General features: G+C 38.0%; 1 protein-coding gene across 1 annotated transcript in view; it reads right to left on the bottom strand.

Moving 5' to 3' along the window:
- prtga (protogenin homolog a (Gallus gallus)) overlaps positions 1-26,405 on the bottom strand; it is a 116,729-nt gene that overhangs the window by 11,263 nt on the left and 79,061 nt on the right. The gene's annotated exons all lie outside the window — the stretch shown is intronic.

Consider the following 26,405-nt stretch of genomic DNA (forward strand, 5'->3'; position numbering starts at 1 on the left):
AGCTGCAGGTCACTTTTAACTCCTGCAAAGCATATGACACCCTGGAAAGCTAGCTATTTAAAACACTTGGGGAAATTATGATCCTCTCTCAACCAGCTCCCTCAGCATAACACCTCCCCTGAAGATCCTGGAAAACATGATCCACTTGCTGTACCTTTGCAGCCTACTCCTGATGAAGGCAGACATTGGAGGTAGTAATTAAATTTGTCACCAATGTAACTGAGGAAAATAGTACTTGAGGACCAGCTTCTCAAGCCCAAGGCTAAGTCCATGGCTTACCAGGTTGCAATCATCCCCCTCACTCTATCTTTTTGAGGCTTGGATGATCTACAATAGGCAGTGCAAAGCACTTGAGAATTACTAAATATGGTGCCTTTAACAAGGCCCTCCAAATCAAGTGGAAAGAATGGCAGTCCAACAGCAATATCCTCTCTTATGCCAACTTGCCCAGCATCAAAGTGCCATTATTGATCACTGGAGAGAGCTCAGAAGAAATTTACCAGGATGTTGCCAGGAAGAGGCTGGACAAGCTGGGGCTTTTTCACTGCAGTATAGGAGGTTGAGGGGTGACTGTAGAGAGGTTTATAAAATCATGAGGGGTGTAGACAAGGTGAATGGCAGGTGTCTTTTTCCTAGGTGGGGAATTTCACCTAGGGGCATTTTAAGGTAGAGGAGAAAAATTTAAAAGACATGTACATTTTTTTAATATAAAAAAATGAGTGGCTCGTGTGTGGAATGAACTCCAAGAGGAAGGTGGTGGATGTGGGTACAGTCACAATGTTTAAAAGACTTTAGGTAAGTACCTGAAAAGGAAAGGTTTGGAGGGATATGGGCCAAGTCCAGGCATGTGGGACTAGTTTAGTTTGGGATTATGGTTGGCATGGACTGGTTGGACCGAAGGGTCTCTTTTCATGCTGTATAACTCTATAACACTTGTATGCCTAATACCGAATTCCTGAAGCAAGGGTTCAACTCATAATTTGATCATGGCAGGAGACTCCCAGGAGGACAGTGGATGTTCTCAAAGCAATCCTAAAATAAGTCAAATATATCCACTGACTTATGGGAAACCCTAGCTTACAACTGTCTAAAATGAAGGTTCAGAACTGCACCAAAGGGACTTCAACATTAATATGCCAAGTTAAATCAAAACAGAGGGTGTGCATTAATCTTAACCAACTACCTAATTGTTCAAGCACCACCTGTTGCACATGAGACAGAGTTTGTGGATGATGCATTGGACAGTCAGCCAATTCAGTATCCACTCCACCGGACTGGAGGCAACTGATCCAGAGGAACTGCCCAAGGAAGATGATATTGAATCTTGCTTATATGCAACAGTTTACTTTTTAATTCTTCATGAGGGTATTGCTGGATAGGCCAGCATCTTTTGCCTACCCCTAAATGCCCAGGGTTAACCACATTGCTGTGGGTCTGGAGTCATATGTAGGTCAGACCAGGTAAGGATGGCAATGAACCGGATCTTTTTTCCAAAAAAGATTCATGATCATCATTATACTCTTAATTCTAGATAAAGATTAAGGTAAAAATTCCAGATTTTTTATTGAATTCAAAATTTCACTATCCGTCATGGCAGGGTTTGAACCCAGGTCCCCAGATCATTACCTGGGTCTTAGGATTAACAGCCCAGTGATAATACCACTAGGCCATTGCCTCCCCCAGCATAGGGTTCTATTCAGCTGCCAGTGTTATAAAGCACAAGTGGAAGATGTGGATGAAGATACAAAGAGTGGCAAGGTGGAAGAGTGAGAGCAGCTTTACATCAGGAGAACAGGTAACTCTAGGACACGGAGACAAAAGGTAGGCAGGCAGGAACCACTATCTCTTTCCTCTGAAGGCACCTTGAAGGAGGCAGTCAAGATGGTGCAGCAGGCCACAAGGGGCTTGGAGGCAAAGAAATAAAAGGATGACAGGGAAGGAGAGAAAGGATGGAAGGGAAGGAGATAGTGAGGAGGGGGGCAAAGGGTGAGGGTGAGGTGATGGGCAAAGAAAGAAAGAGTGGGAGAGAATTCAAATGAAGGTGGTAAAAGACAAAGTATGCATGTGTGCAAAACCTGAGACTGAGTGAGATGGACCCATACGCTTTCCCATCTCCTCTTTCTCTGTAAAAACCTGGCCAGAAAGAAGGCTGTAAAGGAGAAAATCCCACATTGAAAGGCAACCTGCTTCTAAACCACACTTTCATACAAATTCCACTGAGGCTTTCTGGGTGTGTCTGCCACCTGAGGTGAACCATGGTTGGTGTCAGTTAAATCCAACTCCTTAGCTTGGTACCACTTTCTTCTCTAGTGACCAGGATCTGGGGCCTAGTCCATCTCTCTCTAGCTTTGCTTTTAAACAAAAAACGCAATAATATAGGTTTTATTTAGTTTTACTGCTTGGCACTAAGGTCATTTTCATTACTCATTTAAAAACTGATTTACTGCTTTGGAATGTTTTTTCTGAAATTCATGTTTAATGTTGTGCCAAACCTGATCTCTGAAATTTACACACCATGTTCAAGTACAATACACTTTCAAGATAGTTTATTCAATTGTAAAGAAAATTAACCTGAATAATCATTCAAAAATGAAAGTGAAATTTTGCTGTTAATGTGATTGTTTGTTGCTAAGTTGTTGTGCATCTGCGCATTTGACCATAGTTCTCTGTATTAAAAGGCAAAAATATTGTTCTTAAAAGTATGAAATAAAAAAAGCAAAAAGGTAACAAAGTCACATACTGTTCTACAAAACAAGTTATCTACAAGGGATCCCTGCTGACTTGTTGAATTCCAAAGGATGGCCCCATGAACAATTTATCATAATGTCAAATGACTTAAAATGTCTGCTGGCCTCCGGAGTGGTCATCCAGAACCGGTCACTGTTCCATTAAATGGATACAACTGAAGCTCTAATGTTAACACTGAATTGCCCTTCCTCAGAAAGAGATACTACTCACAGCAATAGTTTATACAATGCAACTTAAAATACGAGGCCTCTCGTCGTAAATGCAACCAATCCATCACCTCACAGCTCTATAAGGTTTAAGATTTTCTTCTCTAAGATTGCAAAGCACTAGTATTTATCATTTTGATGACCTTTAACATGCTCTATATGGATAAATTTGTACAAACCTAAACCTATTCAATGCCCAATTTGAATAATACATCCTTTAGAAAATTCAAAATGGGTAAGGAATCAATTTATTAACAGGCTGGAACTGAAAACACAAGTAATTATCAAACACAGCTTTTTAATATTTCAGGCTTGCTTAATGAATTCTAATATAATCAGCAAAATGTAGATTAAAACTATTGATATTTTTTAAAGACAGTTGTCCTATAAAACTTTTAACTTAAATGGTTTTAAAATCAAGATTGACTGAACAAAATGATTTCCTCTTTTCTGCTTTCCCCACCCAAAATTTTATTCTCTTTTCATCTGACGTCAGCGACTATCACTGGGGCACAGTTCCATCAGCGTTGGCAGCGTTCTGGCACCTCCACAAAGCGAGACTTGAGAATCAATGTCAATAGGTTATTTGATCATGAGAATATTCATGCCAGAGCACTTTCCAGCAGAGGTCACTAGATAGCAATCAGGAGCACAAACCAAGCTGATATTTCTCCTCCTTAGCCAGAGGCACTGTGGATAATTGTAGCACCACCACTACCACTCTTACCAAGATAAGCTAAGAGCAGTCTGTGTAGGTCAGCAACACATGACAAACCACGGGATTAGAACTGTGCTTTAATTTCTGTTATGTATCTATTAATTACACTATACAATTTATCATGCTCATAATGTCTGACTGTATTAATCAATTTATTATGCAATTAATCTTAAGTGAATGCTGAAATTCAGATTTTTGTAACTTCTTTCCTTGAAAAGATCTTCAATTACAAATTGTTTTTAAAATGAACAGGGTAGTGATTATTACAGCAGTTCTAAAAGGAGAGAGGTGCAGATTCATTCCTGGCACTCAATCATAATCGAGGTAATCTAGTCAGAAAAATAACTGGAGTGGGAATAACTGAGCTGCCAATCCAGTGTCTGGAATTAAACAGTCCTTCAATCTCTCTCGACATATCAGTTCAAAAGGATTAAATAGGGCAAATACTGGAGGAAAACCTGAAGGCTCATGACTATGCAAATTCTTTGCACTGAAAAAGATTAAATAATTATATTGACAAATTACAGACTCTACAATGTAAAGCACCTCCGCTTAGCTTTTAAGTAAAGTAATGTATTACTAACAAGATATAGTTATTGGCATGTGAGGTGAATAAGCACACTATAGATCTTTTAAATTGTCACTGGGAGGGGGAGAAAAATCAAAATAAAGTTATCAAAACAGCAACAATACTGCAGGAATTTTAACAGTCAGTAAAGCACCTTATAGAATAATGGAAGGATTTTCACAGTAGCTTTGATATAAAAGTCAAAAAACTTTGCTTTTCCCTTTCAGGTCTTTTAGCATATAAAAAAAAGTACTGAAACACCCAATAAAAATCAGCTGAAGTAAATAAATGTGTGAATAAATGGCAAAGTTTCTCCTCTAACTTGGATATACAGTGCTCTCATTACATGGCATTACTTTTGCTGCTGCTGTTAATGGATCATCTAAAACAAAAGCACAGCTTTTGCTGTTTTAATGGTTTCTGGAAACCAGATAACCTACAGGAGGGCTTAGATGCAGAACACTTGAAGTGCATTCAAATAATCCTCATAAAACCTGAGAGCCACCACTTATCAGGAGATCTACTACAGACCCATTATTTATTATACACCATCTTTGTTAGAAGTTCAAACAGTGGTAACAGTGGAAATCTTTACGTTAAGATAACACACCATCTTAATAAAAGGACTATAGAGAGTTAATGCTGCACAGTTATTGTCTCCACCATTCCTAAAATGACCTTTGTTATGACCCTCTGTCCTCTTGTAGCTTTAACTTCAAAATTGCGACTAGAACTTTAAAGGAATGAAAATTTCTTGCAACCGCTGCAAATAATCCAACATACAGCTATTTAACACCAGGCAGCCACTGGAATTTCTATTGCGCTTCTAAACTAAAAGGCATAGGAAAAATAAGTCGTGACATTGGAATTCAACAGCAAATTTAGAATTTATTTTTCAGAGAATGCTGTAAAGTCACAGATGTTTTTAATGATCATTTAATCAATGTGAATTTCAAACTGGAGTCTTCGATCGAAACGACTTGCGCGGTGGTACATTGTTACATTGATGTAATTTGTGCTGTGGGATTCAATACATGGTGCAACTCTAAATATGGCTTTCTGTGCCAAAGTTTCTTGGGTAGTGAAGAGGGTGGAGGACCACAGTTGTATGAGAAAAGCTCAGTTCAAATGGGAATGGACTGGAAAGTCAGCAAAAAAAATAAAGTTATAGACATGCTAAGACAGGAGTGTCATTAAAATTAGATTCAAGAGTTTTGAAGGTCACAGGATAGCAATAGTGAGAAATAGGACCCACTACAAACTGTGCAACCATAAAGGAGGAAGGAGGAATAGTGGATGGGCAGCTGTAACCAAAAGAAAAGTTAGTGCAGTGGGTTTATTAGGAATCTGAAACAATTAAACTGTTCTGTGCTGTTATAATTCTGCCTTTGCCTTTCTATTTCCTGAAGGTAAAGATACATATTGGGATACAGTTCTGGAAGGATTACCTACTCACATTCCTTAATCAGTAATTGTTTTCACGTATGAGTCCAACAAGTCTTGGCATACTAGTCACCTGTAAGGGAATTATAGATGAACAGACTCATGTTCTCACTTGATATCCAACAGACAATTCCAGCCGTGTTCCTGAGTTCTATACAGTGACAACGTTATTCCTCCTCAATTTTGTTATTCCTCCTCAATTTTGTCCTGAAGACATGAACCAATTAATAGCTCACCACAGAGCAGTGTCAACCCCAAAATCATCTTGAATTATTTTATTCACATCTATCCCTACAGAGACACACTGTAAATACACACTAACAAGAAACCAAGAAAATTGGCCAAGAAACAGTAAATTGCTTAACTTCATTAATGAAACATTTTGCTATCAGGTCCCAAACAGTTATTTTCTCAGACAGTAAAGGAGATTGAGTAAAAAGTCTAAAGATCCACAAGTTGTCGTTTATAAGAAGAAGAAAGAATATCATCTACTCTTAAACTATTAATTTTAAAAGTAGTCAACTTCAGAGCCAGCTGGTCTGCTGCAACAAATCACCACATGGCTCAGCATCCTGCTATTAGTGCATTAAAACCCAGAATAAAGCCATCACTGAAGATCCTATTGATCTTTCCAACAGCTGCAGAAATTACAGAACTTTTCTATCATCAAGTACAAATGGCATAATCCCAGATCAGAGCAACAATCTCACAAACACAGAACTACATATTCAATGACCATACAGTGCACAAACGTACTACAATAGAACACATTAGTTGAGTCATTATAAATGTAATAAAAACACTTTATATTTCAAGTCCAGCAGCAAACTTTGGATCTTGATTTACAATTGGCATTTACTTCCATAATGCTGCTTACTGAATTCCAAATTAGTAAAACTTTCTTTCCAATTGTTTAGATTTTAGACCTGGTTAAAATAGACAGGCAACTCACTTGAAAAAAAATGAAATACTGGAATTTAAATAAAGCAACTAAATACGTAGAACAGAGAACGAAGAACAAATGTTAAATCTGCAGAGAGTAATCTGGAGACATGTTCTAGAATTGCAGATTGAAATTACTTGCTTCCTCACTCCAGAGACTTCAAAAGAATCTGTTGAATCTCTCAAACTAATGAGACACCATCTCAAAGGATTTTTAAGTCTTGAATATTTTAAAGCATGTCACAGTTCATTAGACACAACCTTCTGCATCAATTGAGATACTCAGATGCAATCTACGGTATCAATGCAAAGGTAAAATGTTATTGCATGTCCAATCTAAGTGAAACAATTAAAGAACTACTAATGTTTCCAGACAACTTAATGTGATCTGATGACCTTTGGGGAATCTGTTTAACTATTTCACTTTAGTGCTCTTTAGAAGAAATTTAGGCCCAAAAATCACACATTGCATTTAATGCAAACTAGAATGAAAATATTAAATATTCATTTGAGGATCTTGTCACAAAAATTTAATCCGAAAGGTTAATTTGATCCACTGTGCCCATGTGGCTCCACAACAGAGTTAACTATTGCAATTTTCCCTCCCCCTATGCATTGGGCATTTTTTTCTTAAGTGATTATCTAATGTCCCTTTAAACAAGTTAATCAAGTTGGTTTCAATGGTCACTTGTGATTACGCAATGAATGTTCTAATAACATTTCCTATTTTTTTAAAGCCTTCCCTTTCATGCTTCAAGTGCAAATGTTAAATGTATTCACACTTCATATCAATCACTGGCCAGTGGAAATAATCATGTACCAACTACCGTCTCAAGCACCAACATTTCATTTCTCCAATTACACTAATATCCGTTCTATAATGGGGTACCCCAACTGCACAAAATATGCAACTAAGGTTTAAATAACAGTCCCGTGAAAAAAAAACTGATTATTCTCTCCTGGATTTTGCATTTACTATGTTCATACATAATGCCAGAATCCCACTTGTTTATGGCTTTCTCAACCTGTAAGTCTGCTTTTAAAGACTGTGTAGTTTTAGGAATACAGTTGTCAGATCTTCTTTATGAAGATCTATTTTACTACTCCTTTACTGTCCTTTCCCAAAATATATTATTCATATTAGCCATACAGCTGCTTACTTTTGAATGAACTAAATGGGAAAGATATTTTTCTCATGAAAATCAATTTAATGTTTTAAAAGAAAAAAAATTTTGTAAAAATGAACTCATTACCCATTTATTGTCAAACAGAAAAAGTTGGAATTTATTAGAAGTAATCAAATTAACAGAGGATGAAAATTGACTTTGCAAGTCTCCATGTGGTTCTTTAATTTCCTATTGGGTACAATAATAGAAAACCCTGAATTCTGCAGCACAATACTTTATCCAATAGCTTCCAGCATTACCTTGCAGCATATTGATACATATTTAGTCAGGATAATATTTACCCTTATTTATTTTTGAGATTGCTGATTGTTACTTTGGTATAAAGTGGGAATCAGAGAATCATATCAAGTCACATAAGTGCAACATCCCATGCTCATTTCTGGTTACTTGTCTGTTACTTCTCACATCTCAAATAGCCCACACCTCAGACGACCATACAACAGGGTATAACACCTTCACTATGCCATCCTTTTTTAGGAAGTGACTTAGTTGCTGCCCTTAGCACCTTCCCAGATTTAGTATAGAAACTTGTATTGTTCCCCCATGAAGTCAATAGATAAAGTGGCTGTGTTAGTGGAACTTGTAGATTCCCCTTGGGTGTAAGAAGAGAGTTTGATAACTGGATAAATGGAAAAGTTACAATGCATTTCAGTTCCCATAAAGTAAAAGGAAAACAAGTGTTCTTTTAGAACACCAAAAGCTGGATAGTTGGAATTACTTTAAAAAAAAATACATTTTCACATGGTATAGGTTTGCTTGAGCTGCATTATGACATGTTATATTTTAAAACCAAATAATACTGTTGGGGTGAGTCCTTATGATCCTTGCAATATTCCATAGCAAAATTTTACTGCACTGTCTGAATGGTTCATGGTTTCTGGCATCAATCTTCCAGATTAGCAGGCTAGAGCAACACTGTTTTTTAAAAAAAAGATTATTTAGACAAATTCAATTTTAAACTCTCTCAAGGTTCACTAGGTAAAAGATATCACCCAGAGAGAATGACTTTTTACAACACAGAAAAAGGCTCTTCAGTGATCATCAAGCACCTTTCTAATTCCACTTTCCAGCACTTGACCCATAGCCATGTATGCTATGACACTTCCCACAAATAGTTCTTAAATGTCTAAGAGTTCCTGCCTCTCCCAACCTTTTAAGCAGCAAGTTCCAGATACTCACCATTCAATTCCACTCTAAACCTGCTGCACCATACCTTAATACTGCATCCACTGGTTACTGACCCTTCGACTAAAAGAGAGAGTTTCTCCCGATTATCTTAAATATCTATGCCCACCATAACTTTGTATATCTCAACCAAATCCTCCCTCAACTACCTCTGAAAATCAACCCAATATTAATCAAAGCAATACAGACCCAAAAGATCAATATTTGAATGTGCTGAACTCCTGATTTCAGCCAGGGCACAAGCTGCAACAGTACATTGAGCCAAGCAACTCTCAGCTAGGTAAGGGAAGTCATAGCAGCACAAATTTCTTAAGAGAACCCAATACTAATTGGCATGAAATCACTTATGCCTGATATTTCAGATGCAAATTTTGTTAAACAGGAACAGCACATATTGGCCTACAATATCTCCGTATTCATGTTGCCAAATGAAGAATGGTAAATTTAGCATGGCAAAGCTTCATGGCAGCCAAGAACTAGATCTCAGGCTTTGAGGAACTGTCCATTAGTGGTGAGCACATGTTTTTCATGTCCAATGTGGTGCACATATGCAATTAAACATAATCCTAACTGGACCATGATGTGCCTGAATTGTTAGTTGCAGTTTTTATAGGTCGTATCAAATCCCATGGTTTCCCCAGAAGTTGTACTGCATCCATGGAAGAGACAAAACAGAGGGGAGGTAATGGCTTAGTAGTATTATCACTTCACTATTAATGTAGAAACCCAGGTAAGGTTCTGGGGACTGGGTTCAAATCCCACCATAGCAGATGGAGGAATTTGAATTCAATAAAAGAGAAATCTGGGATTGAGTGTCCAACAATGACCATGAAACATTGCTGATTGATGGGGAAAAAACCCATCTGGTTCACTAATGTCCTTTAGGAAAGGAAATCTGGCACCCTTACATCGTCTGATCTATGCAACTTCAGAACTGATGGGCAATAAATTCTGGTCTGGCCAGTGATGTCCACATTCCATGAATGAATTTAAAAAAAAAAGAGTTCTCCAGATAAAAGCAAAAAATTATGAATATTGGAAGTCTGAAATTAAATGAGAAAGTGGTAGAGAAACTCAGCAAGTCTGGCAGCATCTGTGGGGAGAGAAGTAGCGATAACATCTAGTACAAATTGGACTCTTAAAATTAGCTGAAGAATCAAAATTGGACTTGAAATGTTGACTCTGCTTCTCTCCCCACAGGCTTGCTGAGTTTCTCCAGCATTTGGTTTTTATACCAGTTCTCTGGAACCTTGTTCAAGGGTTTATAATTCAGTGCATATCTCAACAGGGCATATTGTTGGGATCCAACACACTAAAGCCATAGTGTCAGGTATCCACACAATTTTACAGCAGTAAGTAATCAGAAGATGGAACTTTGGCTTGCATTCCTCAACTAAAAGCCATTGAAGCCAACTAGTCCATTCATACGTCTTGTTTTGTGCAGGCAAATGTGATTGTTTACTATTCTCAAATCTCAACTAGATATGTAACAATTGCCTTTTATTTTATGGCATAAAACTTGACACTCCATTATCAAAGATCTAGAATGGTGGAATGGTGTAAATTAAGTCAGTGTATTTTAACTTTTCACTTTTGGTATTACACTGCAGTCTTGAAAATTGATAACTCTAACTGTTTATTTAAAAAGTTACATCAACATATCAGCAAAGTATTTTTGATGACTTGCCAAATGCATCATTGCCAGCAAATTTTTGCTGACCATTCACTACCAGTGACAAGCTGTAAATAGCTTTGTTTCAAAAAGGTGATTCCTTGTCTGTCAGAAATATTTGTGAATCTCCAAAGATCTGTCCAAAAAAAAGGCTAACAGGTCACCAATAAAGGGAAAAACATAAATCTGGGGTCAAAGCCGTGGAGAATTTTTTTCTCCTGAAGGGTGATTCCACCCACACAAACCTTCATTTTGTGGTGATAAAGACAAAGACAAACCCCTGAAAAACCAGACCTCTCCACTTCTAAAAAGGCCCCCTCTGGGACCAAGCAACAGATAAGAGCTGGCTAGACAAGACAAAAACAGTGCCCGGACACAAGATTTACAGCTGTTTTTCTTTAAAAAAAGCTCTGATTACTTAATACAAGTCCCAGATTTATCAGAGTACGCATACATAATCTTTGCCTGTGATCCAAGTTAAAATTTTGACCACAAGCAAAAAAAGTGGTTGCATGGTTCTGAGTGAGCTTCCAGTATATTGTCCTGCAGCAGTCCAGTGGGGCTAGCCTGCTGGAGTGAATACAGTGCCCCAAGCCCATTCTTAGAACACAATAAAGCTGCAGCAATTATGCAGGAAAGAATCCAACCATGTTAGATGGTGACATCTGGGCCATGCCCTTTGACATTCTTAGAATCTGCCTTGACTAAAGTCTGCTTTTGAAGCAATGAGAGACTGAAGTCTGGGGGACTGCAAAGGGAGTAGTGACACAACAAAGCCAAAAGTAAGCCCGTATGATGTTACGGAAACCTCCAGAAAAAGGTTAGTTTCTCCTACTCAGAACAACTAGACTTCAGATACTGCAGCATTCAAATATATAAAAATCAGTGCAAGTCTATCTAGGTATTATTCATAAAAGTAATGATGAATCTGTTCATAAAATGCTTTTAAATAATTCCCCATTTTGCAGCTCAGTGAACTTTCACAGCACACATTAATAAATTTAAACCATACCAGGCTACATACAGTCCATTCATATTCCAGTGATTCAAACTAAGTATGTCTATTCATCAGATTTTTACTGTTGCCTTCATTCAATTTGAAATAATCAGTTTAACACATACTATATTTACATTTGCTAGAGAAAGGAGACAAATATGTGCATAGTGAGCAGTTCTGATGGTAAAATGTCTCTGATCTGGCAACAGCAGCCAAAATTAGTTTATTCCCCAGATCAAACTCGAGAGTGAAAAATTCCTCCCTGTCTACAATCAAACCACTTACTGTGGATAGGGAAAATCAAATTTGCAATTGTAGAGTAAACCAGGTTTGAGATTTAATTGCTGCTCCCATTGTAAATCCTCCACTTCTTCATGGTCACCTGATGTTTATGATTTATTTGTGTAATCCTGCCTATCTTAAGCCTTTGTTCTGCCCCCTTTGAAGGCCTTCGGGTCAAACACTCTCTTACTCCTCCACCCCACCCCCAACTCCAAAATAAATGGTTCCTTTTCTGCTGGGCAGTGTTGTTTGGAGGTGAAAAATCTTAATCAAGGGAACACCAAAACAAATTAAAAACTCAGTAAAAAGATGATATAAAAATTGTAGCATTTACAGCCTTAAAAATAATTCATTCTATAGGGAAATTAAGGTCTAGCTGATATTCGAGTCAGTAACATTAATGATTGTAGATTGCAGTGTTACGACACTGCAAAAGGGAGATATCTGTTTTGCTCTAAAATGTGCCCTCAGGCCTAGAAATACATTTTCTTCTAGAATCAGCATGGCTCTATTAGTTTTTCATGGGTTAACTACCATTATGACCTTGCAACAGAATGAAAACTTACATTTATCAAACTGGTTAAATTAAGACAACAAAGCTTGTGCCTGAAACAAAGAACAGAACTATAGGATACAAGTATTTGAATTTAACTGCACAGCATTGCTGCTTGCAATAACCTTGTCAACAATACTTTGCCTCTCTACAGCTGTGACCTGTTCAGTAGCTCAACTCTAAGATCTGATAGAACATAAGGGTCTGCAACTTTACTCAAACTGTTAAATGGAAATTTGTGGTTCTCAATGTAGTTTATACAAATTAGCTCACTGAGAAGGGATTAAAGTTACACAAAACTTGAAAAATACTCAATACTCAATCAAGATTTTTTTAAAAAACATGTTGACTCAATGTCTTATTTTAATTAAAGTCAATTTAGACTTAAATAGTTGTCATCAGTACCCTCTCAAGTAACTGCAACATAAGTAAAATAGTCCTTTAACCTTTCATGCTACAGTTGGGAGTTGGATCCAATTCCAGCTGTACAAAGACTTGGTTCAAATGAGTCAAGCAAGGGCCATTAACGACATTGGTGAAAGCAAATCTTTCCTCCTGATACACTGGCAACACTGGCAGAAGGGTGGGACATCTCTTCAATCACTTATAGTCAGAGGTGACCAGTCTGTATCAGCTTTCCCAGCAGCCAAAAGGATGAAAAGTGTCATTGATATTTCCTGAGCTCAGGAAGGAATACTCACCATTCTTAAGGGCAGCACCACCAAGGCACAGAAAGGCCAGCATATAAAAAAGTGTTTCTGTAGAAGTATAACTAGGGTCTGTTCAGTTGTCAGACCCTCTTGGTGCCTCAAAATGAACATAACTCTTTTCCTGTGTAAGTAGAAAATGCCTTTTTTTTTGCATCTGTAGAGAAACTAGATAAATATCAAAATCCCAATGCCTTGTTTGTTTTTGTTTCTCTGCAAAGACTGCACAGATTTGATTTAGAACATCTGTATGTACTTGTAGATGACTTTTATGAATAAACTACATTTTTGATATAAAAAGAACCTGCAACTTGTTACTGCATTTGGCTTTGTAGATATCTGATTAAGGGGCAAGATATCAGCAGTTATAGTCCCCTCCCCCACAAAAATATTGGGTGCATGGTTATACATTTGTGAATTCTGGATAATTAGCAATTCTTTATTGTTCAGCTGATTGTCTTTTAAATGAACATGAAACTTTTCAGAGAGCATTAAAATTGCCAACATTATTCAAATCCCTCAAGCTAAGGAGACTTTTCTGCCCTTTTAGTACAATGGAAAGGAAGCATTATGGGAATATTTACTAAAATAACCTAACCAAAACTTCTTCCTCTTATATTCTACTAAATTGACTGTATAAACAAGTTATAGAGCTGAAAAAGTTAGAATTGATTGATGTGCAGACACCATTTTAGATCAATTAAAGCAAGTCAAACTGCCACAATGAGGCTGCTTTACTACAAGATGCTGGTCAATTAAATTTAGCACCATGAGTGATATTTTGAGGAGTCGAACATCAATCACAATAAGGAAAAAAAAAACAGTATTTCCAAACTCTCCAAAATGGATTAAATGCTTCCTAAAGATTAATTTTAAAATTGCAATTAATCAATAGGAAATTTTATGTCAAGATTTTTCTCTGAAGTTCTTTGAACTTGGGGCAAAGTCTCAACAAGCACATGTAAAATTTCTATAGCAAGCACTAATAATTACAGAATGTGAAAACTTCAAACAGAAAACAAGGAATTTCATATCTCACCACTAAAAACAAAGTAATTCCAAAAACTAATACATAGTAAGAACTACGGATGCTGGAGTCAGAGATAACACGGTGTGGATCTGGAGGAACACAGCAGGCCAGGCAGCATATATATGTCGGGACCCTTCTTCAAAAGGGTCCTGACCTGAAACGTCAACTTTCCTGCTCCTCTGATGCTGCCTGGCCTGCTGTGTTCCTCCAGCTCCACACTGTTATCTCCAAAAACTAATATCAGTGTTCAAACCACAGTCCAAAGTAGACACTTCCTATGGTCCAGAGTTAATGTGAGGATGGGAAATGCAATTGAGGAAAATGATCTTGTGTTTAGGTAGGGTTCCAACCCAAATGGAGCACTCACTCAATTTGAAAAGCTAAAAACTTAAAAGGCTTGTTATCAGCTCCACATTCCCTAATAGTTACATAATGAGTATTCTAATTAAGGTATATAACTAAAATGTTTCGAAAAAGAAAACATTGTCCCTTTAACCTCCTCAGAATAACCCAAAGCACGTCACATTCCAAAACTACTTTACTGACAGTGATCACTAGTGGTACGGAGGCAGTTGAAGCCAATTTGGCAACAGCAAGGTTCCAAAAAGAAGATTAATGTGGACCGAAAGAGGATAGATCAAGGTATTTTCAAGATGGCATGAAGTTAAATTCAGCAATGTCTGAAGAAACTTGGGGGTTCAAGGTACATAGATCTTTAAAGTGACACAAACAGATTCAGAAAATAATTGGGACACCTAAAGGAAAGCTGGCCTTTATATTCAGAGGATTGAAGTATAAAGGATGCAGAAGCTATGTGGCAGTATAAAACCCTGGTTAGGCCTCAATTTTACTACGGAGGGCAGATCTGGGCACCACACCTTAGGAAGAATATACTGGCCTGAGGAAAAGTACAACATAGGTTTACAAGAATGATACTTGGACTTCAATAGTGAAGTAACAAAGAGAGATTATACAAATTAGGCTTGTTTGCTCTACAATTTAAAGGTTAGGGGATGATCTGATTGAAATCTTCAACATATTAAACAGGAAGAAACAGGGTAAATAAATATAAACCGCTCTACTGGTTGGGGATTCTAGAATGAGGGGGCATACTCTAAAAGTTAGAGTCATACAGTAATACAGCAGGGAAACAGGCCCCTCAGTCCAAACTGGTCTATGCTGATCATGGTGCCCACTCAGCTAGTTCCAATTGCCCGCATTTGTTCCTTATTCTTGTAAACCCTTCCCATCCATGTACCTATCCAAATGCTTAAATGTTGCTATGGTACCTGCCTCAACCACTTTCTCTGGCAGCGCATTCCATATACGCGCCACTCTCTGCATTGAACAAGTTGCCCTTCAGATCATTCTTAAATCTTTCCCCTCTCACCTTAAACCTATACCCTCTAATTTTCAATTCTCCACACCTGGGAAAAAGACTATATGCATTCATCCTATCTATGACCTTCATGATTTTATACACCTCAATAAAGTCACCTCTCATTCTCCTATGTTCCAAGGAATAAAGTCCTATCCTGGCCAATCTCTCCCTATAACTCAGGCCTACTAGTCCTGGCAACATCCTCGTAAATCTTCTTTGCACACTTTCCAGTTTAACTATATCTTTTCTATAACAGGGTGACCAAAACTGTACACAACTCCAAATGCGGCCTCACCAATGACTTATACAACCGTAACATCATGTCCCAACTCCTATACCCAATGCCTCGACTGATGAAGGCCAACATGCCAAATGCCTTCTTCACCACCCCATCTACCTGTGACGCCGCTTTCAACGAACTACATATTTGTATTCCGAGGTCCCTCTGTTCCACAACACTCCTCAGGACCTTACCATTTACTGTACAAGTCCTACCTTGGTTTGACATTCCACAGTGCAACACCTCACAATTATTTGTATTGAATTACATTTGCCAATCCTCAGCCCACTTCCCCTCTGATCAAGATCCCTCTGTAATTTTTGATAACCTTCTTCACTATCAAATATACCTCCTAATTGTGTATCATTTGCAAACTTATTAATCATGCCTTGCACATTCACATCCAGATCATTTATGTAAATAATAACAAAGGTCCCAGCCAAAGGGCCAAATAATTCAGAAGAGATGTTAGGAAGCACTTCTACACAAAGGGTGGTAGAGGTTTGGATAATGATTAGAGTGGATGCTGGATCAGTTTTAGTTTAAATCAGACACAGATTTCTTTTTGTTAAGCAAAGATATTAAAGGATATGGGCCAAAAGGCAGGTGGCCACACATCAGCTGTGATCTCACTGAATGGCAGAACAGGTTCAAGGGGCTGAATGGCCTACTCCTGTTCTTACGTTCCTAACATGGCAATATTATTCCATGATTCTGTGAATGGCTAATTTATGAACAGAAAATGTTGGGGATGTTCAATACATTAGGCAGGATAACGAGAACTCTAAACTTTACACCTTATGAAGTGACTTTTTAAAAAGCAAAGTCTGACTAGGAAATTAGCAGAGATGTCAAACAAAGGCCTAAGAATAACTTAAGTAGTAAGGCTTCTTGCACTGTGATTACAGCCTCCTGCCAAGACCGGCAGTCTAGTGCCTCTGTGTTGCATCTACCAGCTGTTTTCAAACTAAATGATGTAAAATGGCAGATAACAAGGTATAGAGCTGGATGAACACAGCAGGCCAAGCAGCATCAGAGGAGCAGGAAGGCTGACGTTTCGGGCCTAGACCCTTCTTCAGAAATGGGGGAGGGGAAGGAGGTTCTGAAATAAATAGGGAGAGAGGGGGAGGCGGATAGAAGATGGATAGAGGAGAAGATAGGTGGAGAGGAGATAGACAGGTCAAAGAACCGGGATGGAGCCATTAAAGGTGAGGAGTTAGGGAGGAGATGGGTCAGACCAGGGAGGACGGACAGGTCAAGGGGGCGGGATGAGGTTAGTAGGTAGGAGATGTGGGTGGGGCTTGAGGTGGGAGGAGGGGATAGGTGCGAGGAAGGACAGGTTAGGGAGGCGGGGACGAGCTGGGCTGGTTTTGGGATGCGGTAAAATGGCTTTGATTTTTCTTCCCGCCTCAGTTTTATTCACATAATTGTATTTCTGTATGTACATGTTTCTGTGTACTGAGCGGGGAAAAGCACAAGGAAGAGGGGCGTGTCCAGGTACCAATATATAAAGTTCAAGTATTTAAAGCTAAAACCTTTTACTGAAATAAACTTTCTTAATTTCAAATTATATTCCCTAGATCTCCAAATTCCACTCCCATCATCTGGCAACTAGACCAAGTCTCTTATTAAGAAAAATATGAACTTTTTTCAGAATTCTGACCTTGGGATTTGTGGATAGGTCAGAATATTCATTTTTATGGATAAGGTTGATGACTGATAAATCATTGATTAAAATTTGAGATAATGTCAAGATCTGTAGCCAGAGTTGCATAAATATCCCTTCTTAACACGTTTTGGGAGTGGGGGGAGGAATAGGATACTATTTGAAATGGAGGAGGAGGCTGGGACAGTCTGTCTGTCTCTACTTGGCATACAAAAGCCTTGAAAATACATGCTAAGTTAGTTTTTACTAGCAGAAAGCAAATGTTTATTAAACGTTATAGGCTCAAATCATACTGAACAAAGGAAGCAGCACTGGTCGGCAGCTTCAATGCCAACTTGGACAAAATTAGGTTCATGGGGGAGAAACCTGTTTGCGTACTGCTGCTACGCAGACTTGTCAATTTCTTGCAGATAGGTTGCCTGCACAGTTGCTTCAATGATATCAATGAACACTACTGTGTTGGCCACCCAGGTAGTGCTGCATAGTGCTGCTTTCCCAAGTTCTTCCCTCATGTGTTTAACACACTTGCTAATTGATTCATGAAAATCGTATTAATATTTTTAAGAGGTGCTATTGCACGTCTTTTGAAAAAGTATATTATTTTCCATGACTGTTCAATGTAAAAAGTGTGAATGAGTTGCCTTTAAAGAAATACATTTTATTTTAGAAAACATTCTGCTATGACTTCAAAAACATTTAAACATAGCATATGAAAGAGCTCTGCAAGTTGAAGTATCTTTTCAAAGCTCAGACTTAGTTGAACCCTACATGATATCACACATCTGAGGGCTTCTCATTCTTCTGAGAATAAATCAGAGACACATCTTGCCTTAGAATTTGATTATGAGGGGAAGTCAATGCTAGCTTCACTTTAGATTACCTTATACATTTCTTAATAGGCGAAAGCAATTTATTTTTAAAGTTGCTCACAAACTCTCTAAAACTGTTCCATGCACTTTGTAACATTGGATTTCTTATTTGAGAAATTCTACAGTAGGCAACTTTCCACTTAAACGTATTCTTCTTTCCAATTATCTACCATTATATTGCATATATCATACTCAACTATGAGCAAAAATGGGTTTGCACAGATGTGCTTTAAAGCGAATAACAGAATTGCTTCATATGCAGAACTGTTGGGAAAATTTGATTATTCGTACATCCAATCAATGTATAGATTTTCACTAATGATGCAACATGTAAGATGAATATGGAACAGGCCATTTCTAAAGGTTGAATAATTGTCAGATCACTTACAATTGGGTATTATCATACCATACCATTTAGGTCACTCCAAAGAAAAGTGTAATATGTTAATGATTCACGAAAGATAAATACAGCTAGCTATTTATACTGTTTACAAGTCATTCTAATATTTACTTATATCATTACTTGCTCATCCATGAGTCTTATCTTTTATTTATTCAAACAGGATCTTACAGTCTTGCTGATAATTAATCAGATAAAATTAGGCTGTTTTTGATCTCACGGCACTGTGAAAGCCTAATGCCATAAATTAGGTGTAATGTTTTGAAGATGTCCCTTCATCAACTAATTGTGACCTTTGGATTTCTGACAAACATATGGCCTCACTTCTGAAGCAAAGAGCAACAGCTGCTTTGATGCTGCACTCGTTTTCTCCTACAAAGTGCCCTCTTGTCTACAATGGTAGCAAATCTTGCAAAAAAGTGTGGACACAATTTGCTGAAGTTTAGCCACATTTCCTCTACTACTGTTTGAACACAGCTATCCTTCCTAGGTTAAATGTGTAAAAAGAACTTTGATAGAGCATTTCTTGTAACTGGAGTATATCCCAAAGCATTGTGCAGCCAATGCAGTACATACTACTGCTGTGTATATACTTTTGTAAAATAAGGAACATGGAAGTCAATTTACAAGATCCATTAAGAGCAATGTGATACTGACTGAACAATCAGCTTATTAACGTGGGATTAATGCTGGTCAAGATACCAGGGAAAACTCCCTTAGTCGTCTTCAAATACTATCATGGAATCTTTTACGCCAACCTGAGAATAGTCAGGACCTTAGTTTAACCATCATCTGAAAGATGGCATCTCCAACAGTGCAGTATTCCTTCTAATGCACTGAGATATCAAATTTAATTAAATATTCAGTCTTACAGGGACTTGGGGGCTAAATTCTCAACCTTGACTCAGAAGGCCAATGACCACGACACCAAACCTGACACCTTGACTGTGCTAGATCTACCAAAAAAAGGCACTTTCAGTATTTTAGACAAAATATAAAACCAACAGAACAGTCTAGGGGTGCAATAGTTAAATACAAAACCCGTTCACATTTATTGAAGAACAGACAATTTTAAAACCAGCATGAATTCCCTAATTTCCTTCAATGATTTAGGGAATCCTAACGTGTGTTGTTAGAATGTGGATAACATATCACAACTCAGTGACTAAGATTTCATTTAAAATAGAAAACTATCATTCTTTTGAAAACATCTGAAACTCAGGAGATAAAGTCTGACAGTCTGATTTAAATTTCAACATTCATAGCAAAAACTGCTTACATTTCTCTTCAATTATTGAACAGTGTAGATGGCAGCATGTACAATTATAAGAATCTAGGTGTCGGTGTTTAAGTTTAATTCATGTAAAAACAATGAAAGTAAAACCAAGGAATAAAGCTACATAGAAAAAAAATAACTAGATAATAATCAATAAAGTCATATTTTCATTCTTTATTCATTCACAGGATGAAGGCATCACTGGCCAAACCAGGTAAAAGATGCCAGTTTCCTTCTCTAAAGGACATTTGTGAACTAGATGGGTTTCCCTGACAATCGACAATGGATTCATGATTATCATTAGACTCTTAATTCCAGATTTTTATTGAATTCAAATTCCACCATCTGTCATGGTGGCATTTGAACGCAGGTCCCCAGGGAGGTCTCTGGGTTAACAGTCCAATGATAACACCACTAGGCCATCACCTCCCCTCCATGCAGGACGAATAAAACAAGCTGCCTTAATTAAGCATCCCAAATAACAATACTTACCTTAAATAGTCACAGAACATTCACTGCACAAAAACACTCTTCGGCCCACAATATCCGAACCATCTCTAAGAACAGTTAATCTCATTCACTTGCCTTACCCATAGTTCTGCAAATCTTTTCAGATTATTAGCCAATCTCCTTCTTGAAAGCCGTGGTCGAATCTCCCTCCACAACACTCTCACACTGTGAATTACAGGTTATAACCACTTACTGTCAAGTTTTTCTTCGCATAATCTTAAACTAGTGTCCTTTATTTCTCAACCCTTTTGCCAATGGGAACAGCTTCTTTCCAGCTGGTCAGTCCAGACCCTCCTCAACTTTGAAAGCTATCAAATCTCTTCTCAACCTTCTCTTCTCCAAAAAGACCACCTCAGTTTCTCCAATCTAACCATATAACAGAGTCTCTCACCCCTAGAACCATGCTGTGAATCTTTTTGACATCTTCGCTAAAAGATGGTGTTCAGAATTAGATACAATACTCCAGCTGAGTTCAAACCAATGTTATACAAAAAGTTACTTAAATTCTTTGCTTTTAGACTTCATGCCTTTATAAACCCATGATTTAGCATGCCTTATGAACAGAGAAGACAAGTTAATGGTCTAGGGACACAGGCCTACATCCCACAATGACAGCTGGTGGAATTGAAAGCTATTCTTATCAGTTGCGGTCAAGAAATTATCATTGTCAAAAACCCATCTAGTTCATTGATGTCCTTCAGAGAAGGAAATGTGCCATTCCTACCTGTTTGGCCTACTGTGACTCTAGATCAACAGCAATGTTGTTGACCTGAAATGGCTTAGAACTCACGCAATTCAATGGCAATTTGGAGTGGCATGCTGGCCTTGCTAGTCATGTTCACAGCCTATCAAAGAATAAAGAATGTTGTTTTCTTAGCCTGCTGTGCTACTTCCAACAATTTATGTATATTTACTCTTGCATCCCACTGCTCCTGCACCCACGTTAAAATTGAATCCTTTATGTTATGTTGCCTTTCCTTGTTCATACTAACAAAGTGCATTTCTTGGCATTAACTTATATCGTCCACACATCCATCTATTTCACCAGTCTGTTTTCTCTTTAAGACAACACTATCTTCCTCTCAGTTGCAATACTTCAAAAGTTCTGTACCATCTGCAGATTTCAAAAAATTGTGCCCTCTACACTCAAGATGAGGTCATTAACAGATTTTTTAAAAAGTAGTTGATCTAATACTGGCACATATGTCCCACTGTATTCCTTTCTCCAATCCAAACCACAATCATTTGCCACTGCTCTCTTCTGTCATTGACAAATTCATGCTGCCACCTGTTCATAAGCTTGTTCAACACTTTAACAAATAATCTTTAGAAGTCTATAACCACTACATCAACTGCATCACCATCATCCCTCACTATTACCTCAACAAAACCTCAAGCAAGTTGGTTAAGCTCAACTTGCCTTAAACAAACAATGTTGGCTTTTCTTAATTCATTCACATTTGAGTAAAGGTCTACTGAGCTTGTCCTGATTCTCACTTGAAGTGTTCCCACCTCCAGGTAAAAGGTAAAGTCACCATAGTTTCAGAGGACTATTGGGCTGCTCTCTCAGAAGTGATGACTGGTGCTTTAACCAGAGGGTCACCACATCTCAGGCGAGGGAACAGGTTGAAAAAGGAGTCCTTCATGGAACCAGTGCTGGGATTGAACCCATGCTGTTGTGTCACTCTGCATCGCAAATGAGCCTTCCAGCTAACCAGAGTCGTAGATATACAGCGTAGAAACAGACCCTTCAGTCCAACTCGTCCGTGCCGGCCAGATATCTATCTAAACCCCTCCTAATCACATACACATCCAGATGCCTTTTAAATGTTGTTACTGTACCAGCCTCCACCACTTCCTCCGGCAGCTCATTCCATACAAGCACCACCTTCTTTCTGAAAAAGTTGCCCCTTAGGTCCCTTTTAAATCTTTCCCCTCTCACTTTAAACCTATGCTGTCTAGTTTTGGACTCCCCCACCCCAGGAGAAATGACCTTGCCCATTGACTCTATCCATGCCTCTCATGATTTTATAAATCTCCGACACTCCAGGGAAAACAGCCCCAGCCTATTCAGCCTCTTTCTATTGCTCAAACCCTTCAACTCTTGCAACATCCTTGTAAATCTTTTCTGAACCCTTTCAAGTTTCACAACATTCTTCCTATAGGAGAGAGAGCAGAATTGCACACAATATTCCAAAAGTGGCTGAACCAATATCCTGTAGAACTGCAACATGACCTCTCAACTCCTTTAATCAATGCACTGACCAATAAAGGCAAGCATACCACTTTTCACTATCCAAGCTACCTGTGGCTCCACTTTCAAGGAATTATGAACTTGCACTCCAAGGTCTTTGTTCAGCAACACTCCCCAGGACCTTACCATGAAGTGTTTAAGTCCTGCCCCGATTTGCTTTTCCAAAAGGCAGCACCTCACATTTATCTGAATTAAACTCCATTTTGAGATATCTGTATCACAGGTGAGGTGCTAGAAGACTGGAGGTTGGCTAACGTGGTGCCACTATTTAAGAAAGATGGTAAGGAAAAGCCACGAAACTACAGATTGGTGAGCCTGACATCACTGGTGGGCAAATTGTTGGAGTGAATCCTAAGGGACAGGATTTACATATATTTGGAAAGGCAAGGACTGATTAGGGATAGTCAACATAGCTTTGCGCATTGGAAATCATGTCTCACTAACATGATTGAGTTTTTTGAAGTAACGAAGAGGATTGATGAGGGCAGAGCGGTGGATGTGATCTACATGGACTTCAGTAAGGCGTTCGATGAGATTCTTCATGGTAGACTGATTGTCAAGGTTAGATCACATGGAATACAGGGAGAACTAATGATCTGGATACAGAACTGGCTGGAAGGTAGAAGACAGAGGGTGGTGGCAGAGGGTTGCTTTTCAGACTGGAGGCCTGTGACCAGCAGGGTGCCACAAGGATCGGTGCTGGGTCCACTGCTTTTCGTCATTAATATAAATGATCTGGATGTGAACATAGGAGGTACGGTTAGTAAGTTTGCAGATGACACCAAAATTGGAGGTGTAGTGGAGAGCGAAGAAGGTTGCCTCAGAGCACAATGGGATCTTGATCAGATGGGCCAATGGGCTGAGGAGTGGCAGAAATCCCCACCAAACTAATTAAGTGGCCTGTAGTTATTGGTCTTATCCTTACACCTATTTAAAATGCCTTCTTAAACCTATAGAAAAGCCTTAGTTTTCTTTTCAATAGATCTTTAATGCATGTTGGAGCTTAAAAATCATTAGGAACAGAAACTGGAACAAACTAAGCAGAATCATCTAGTGTTAGTAACAGTTTACAGACAGTATCCAACTCTCTTGAAGTTAAAGTACATAAGCAAATTCCAGCACAATGGATTCACTGTTTCAGCTACTTCACTGACACCTAAGCTTCATAATCAATTACCTCGTAAAATTAACTAAACTGTTGAATGGACATTGAGTAAGACTTAACTCCAATAGATTTAGAAAGTCATCAGCAAAATGTAAAACAACTATAGAATCACATACAACTTTCAAGAGCAACAGATATTCCAAATCTGATACTGTTAAGCTCACAGCAGAGTAGACATCATGTTTATCATGTTTTATTCCTCTTTAGTCTCAACCTTCCAGATCATGGCCTGACGATAACCCGCTGCATTTAAGATTGGTCATTCCATTATGAATTTAGTGTTCCCCTGAGAACGGGCTTGCTCTTCAGTTGTATCATTGAACTCTTCATCTATAAACAGAATAGTATGTCTATTCAGTAAACACTGTTGAAGCCAATAACTAGGTCAGTTCATCCCTTTTCAATTCTATAATTTGCAATAAGATTTTCTGCATATCAGTGCTGTCACACAAAAATCATTAACATATATGCTATGCATCCCTTTATAACATTGTTATTTCAGACCTATCATTTCTTATGCTCTTCAATTAGTGGGGCAAATAATTGTTAACACCAGTGTCTGTGTCCAAGACAGTTATTTCCAATATGAAGATGAGTATTATGCTTGCAAAAAAAATCTCTGCTAAAAAGGAAAGGCCAGGAAACTTTGGTCCATGAAAATCATGTGGCTGGGAATCCAGCAAATGTTGCTTAGTTACCAATACAGGTGAGAGAATGTTTTTGTGCAGGTGAATTAGTTAAAAATTGGTTGTTTTGTATTAAATATTTACAGATTCTAATGTACTTTCCCAAAGCATTTTTGCAGCTTTAGTCTGAGACATTTTATGTTTCATATTTGGGAATCCTACGTACAAGAACTACACGTTAATTTCTCAATGCCCTCCCCTACAAATTACAATAATGTAATCCTGTCCTTGGAATGGAGAAGCATTCGGTGATGGTATAACACGCAATTTACAATAAACAGAGAAGGCAATGGGAAGTATAGTAACAAATACTGGATTTTGTTTGAGGTGGGGGCATAATTTCAAACTTCTGAAATAAAAATGGTTCAGTAAAAGACACAGTTGATCATGACAACATGTTAAGAAATAGATAATTACAACTTTAGTTATCCTTTGTAATATCATTTAAAACATCTAACATTTTGGCCTAGATGCAAGGTAGGCTTCCCCTCAGAATATTAAGGCCCATAAATTATCAAGACATTTGCATATTCATTTGCAGATAGGGTCTTGATAACTACCACAAGTTAACTTATATTCTGTATCATGAAACAGTTCAGCTTAATAAAAGCATGAAATAGAAGAATGAAGTAAAAGCATTAAAAGCAGTTCAATTGTTCAGTCACCTTCATGTGATTACTAGACATCTTTCAACAAATCTTTAAGTATCAATGGTCAGGTACATTTTGAAAACAACTTGATTAAATCTTTATGTTGAAACTATTCAAAGATTAGTGCACAACCTGAAGTTAAGAGCAACTGTTCAAATTGAGCTTTCAGAAGGTTAAAAAAGGGTTATCTCTCATTGTAAAATGGCACACTTCCATACAGGTGTTCTTAACTTTATTACATTTTCACACCTTGTTAACTCACAGCAACTATTTAAACACAAACAGCTAGTAAAAGACTCCATTTCCTACCAATTTGCGTCCCCTTTTCGTAGTGCTTAGCTCAATTTGTGTTGTCTTTCAGGTCCACCCTGGCCTGTATAACTTTATTGCACCCTGGGAGGCCATCATTAAAGCAGGCGTCTAGTGGATAGGCTGAAATTATAAAAAGAATATAGGCTCCACCCCAACATGTATATCCAGCTCCTGTTACTAATTCATATTCTGCTGAAAACCAAAAAAACTGAAAATCTCACTTTACACCAAAAAACAAGAGCCTAAATTTAATATCCCACTCAAAAAAAACACTAATTAGTGAAAACATGACTCAATACTGTGTTGCACTTTTCTAAATATAGCTCTCTGTTTCTTTCTTTTTCTTAGCCCACAGGAATTGGTTCTCACAGGGGGAGGTTCACAATTTCTAGGCATTTGTATTCAAGTGACCATTTCTCAGGTACAAGTCTAGAAACCTGTCCGTTCTGAACAAGAGCCATTACTTGATTTGAAATGTTAACACTATTTCTCCACCTACACATGCTGCCAGATCTGCTGAGATTCTCCACTTTTTTTTATTTCTAGAAACTGGGTTTTGTTTCACTATTCAAGCATGAAGTATCAAAGCAGAATCCAATCCCAACTTTATGTGCTGTCTACACATTACATGTGCTTTCCAGTTGAGGTTATTAGATACCAAATCAGTCAGAAGTGGCAATGTCGGAAGAGTTCTTTATTCTCCTCCTAATGTTAAGGC

This window comes from Rhincodon typus, chromosome 33, assembly GCF_021869965.1.
Source record: "Rhincodon typus isolate 14 chromosome 33, sRhiTyp1.1, whole genome shotgun sequence".
Classification (NCBI taxonomy): Eukaryota; Metazoa; Chordata; class Chondrichthyes; order Orectolobiformes; family Rhincodontidae; genus Rhincodon; species Rhincodon typus.